The sequence below is a fragment of the Cynocephalus volans genome, chromosome 1 (genome assembly GCF_027409185.1).
Source record: "Cynocephalus volans isolate mCynVol1 chromosome 1, mCynVol1.pri, whole genome shotgun sequence".
Taxonomy (NCBI): Eukaryota; Metazoa; Chordata; class Mammalia; order Dermoptera; family Cynocephalidae; genus Cynocephalus; species Cynocephalus volans.
The window spans coordinates 266,522,712-266,525,173 of record NC_084460.1 but is presented as its reverse complement, the minus strand read 5'-3'; the positions used below and the strand labels follow the sequence as shown (position 1 = coordinate 266,525,173).

At 45.2% G+C, this 2,462-nt stretch overlaps 1 pseudogene; it reads left to right on the top strand.

The window, feature by feature from the left end:
• The first annotated feature begins 1,246 nt into the window (after positions 1 to 1,246).
• On the top strand, positions 1,247 to 1,880 carry LOC134360636 (nascent polypeptide-associated complex subunit alpha-like; annotated as a pseudogene).
• Positions 1,881 to 2,462: the final 582 nt, after the last annotated feature.

Here is a 2,462-nt window from a genome sequence, read left to right as displayed (position 1 = left end):
TATCTTTAGTAGTTAACCTTTTACTAGTTAATAATTCTTCCTATTAAATTTTTCCTTTCAAATTACCGGTGTGATTCCCATCTCTAACTGGACCCTAACTGAGATATATATGTAGTCCTAATTCATTCTTTTAATTCATGCCTAGTATATCATCATATAGATTGTAAAATTTATTTAGTAATTCCCCTATTTAAGGAAACGTGAATAGTTTCCAATTTTTGGCAATTATACACTATGTAGTAAACGTGTGTTTTTGTCTATATCACTATTTTTGAAGGAAAAAATCCTACCAGTGAATTGCTCTGACATAGGATTGTGCAATTACATCTTTGAAACATGTTTTAAAATTGCTCTCCCTGAAAGCCTTGAAATATCACTGTGGAGCTAGGCTAATGTCAGAATCCTGCCAACGTCGCCAATTGTTGCGCTCTTTTACTTGCCCATAATCCTGCCGACTGAGCCAATTGTAGAGCTAGGGCTGGGTCTGGAGTTCACAGACCCCTCAAGCCCATTGTCCAGATTGGGTCACAAACCTTTCACATACCAGGCTGGATCCCCAGACCCCTCACATGCCAGGCTGGGTCACCAGACCCTTGACATGCCAAGCTGTGTCCCTAGACCCTTCACATGCAGGTCTAGGAGCTAGGTAACCGGGCAAAATGTCCTTGAAGCCATAGATTGGAGAGCAATGGCTGCCTGCAAAGGTGGCTGCCCAAGGCAGTAGATGCCGGCCAAGATGGCAGTGCTGCGCATGCACACTAACTCCACCCACACACAACTCATTTACAAAGAATGCACTGCACCACTCCCAACCGGACCTAACTGAGGGGCCCTGATTAAACTATTCTATTTTCCCAAAAATCACCAAGTTATATTTCCAACAATAGTAGATAAATTACCCACTTCCCCACACCTTCACCAATATTTTTTACTTTAACATCTACTAATCTTTGGGGTAGTATCCCATTGTTTTAGTTTGTTTTATGCTCATACTAAGGAGATTGAACATCTTTTCATAACTTCATTGTCCTTTTTTATTTCTTCTGTGAAATATTTGTTTCATATCTTTTATTCATTTTTCAGTTGAACTGTTTGTCACTTTTTTCCTGATTCTCAGAACCCTTTGTTGGTTCATTCCTAAAAGTATTCTTAGTTTTACAAATTTTATTACAGGCCTTCATCCTTAGTTACTTAGGTAGCAAATATTTTCACCTGGGCCATCTTCGTTCCATGTTTCCTGCCCAAAATGCCCAGAGAAGCCACAGAAACCGTCCCTGCTACAAAGCAGGAGTTGCCACAGCTGCAGGCTGAGATAGGGTCTGGAACAGAATCTGACAGTGATGAATCAGTACCAGAGCTCGAGGAACAAGATTCCACACGGGCAACCGCACAACAAGCCCAGCTGGCAGCAGCTGCTGAAATTGATGAAGAACCAGTCAGTAAAGCAAAACAGTCGGAGTGAAAAGAAGGCTGTGTCCAAACTGGGTCTTCAACAGATTACAGGGGTTACTAGAGTCACTCCCCAGAAATCTAAGAATATCCTCTTCCTCATCACAAAACCAGATGTTTACAAGAGCTCAGCTTCAGATACCTACATAGTTTGGGGGGAAGCTAAGATTGAGGATTTATCTCAGGAAGCACAGCTAGCAGCTGCTGAGAAATTCAAAGTTCAAGGTGAAGCTGGCTCAGACATTCAAGAAAAAACACAGACTCCGACTGTACAAGAGGAGAGTGAAGAAGAGGTTGATGAAACAGTTATGGAAGTTAAGGACATAGAACTGGTCATGTCACAAGCAAATGAGTCCAGAGCAAAGGCAGTCCGAGCCCTGAAGAACAACAGTAATGACACTGTAGATGCTATTGTGGAATTAACAATGTAACCATCTGAAAAGGAGGACATTTTTGGTGTTTCAAAAAAGTAACTACAGCTTGGTCTGAAATTTGTTCTGTTTCTATCATTAATAAAGTTATGGCTTCACTCCGACGGCTGCTTGGACGCGGACTCGGAGGTGGGTCCGGGGATCCCGACTCCGACCGAGGAGGTGAGCGGGAGCCAAGCGAGGAAAGGGGAGATTGGGGGGCGTCTGCAGCCAAGGTTTTCTGACAGTTTTTATCATGGATGAGTGGTCATGGTAAAAATTTTGTCAGCTGAGCCCAGCCCAGCCCAGTGCGCACAGAGCGGGGAGATGTCCGGCTAGGGAGGCGGAGACTCGGCAGAAAACACACACCTAGCGGGGCGCCACTGCGAGATCCAGCAACCCAGCCTAGTGCGCACAGAGTGGGGAGACGTCCGGCTAGGGAGGCGGAGACTGGACAGAAACCACACACCCTGTGGGGTCTCCACTGCATGATCTAGCAGCCAGAGCCAGAGCGCAGGTAACAGGGAGAAGTCCTGCATGGGAAGTGGAAGCTCAGCAGAGACCACACACCCTGCAGTTACCGCCCGGTGGTTCAGCACCCCA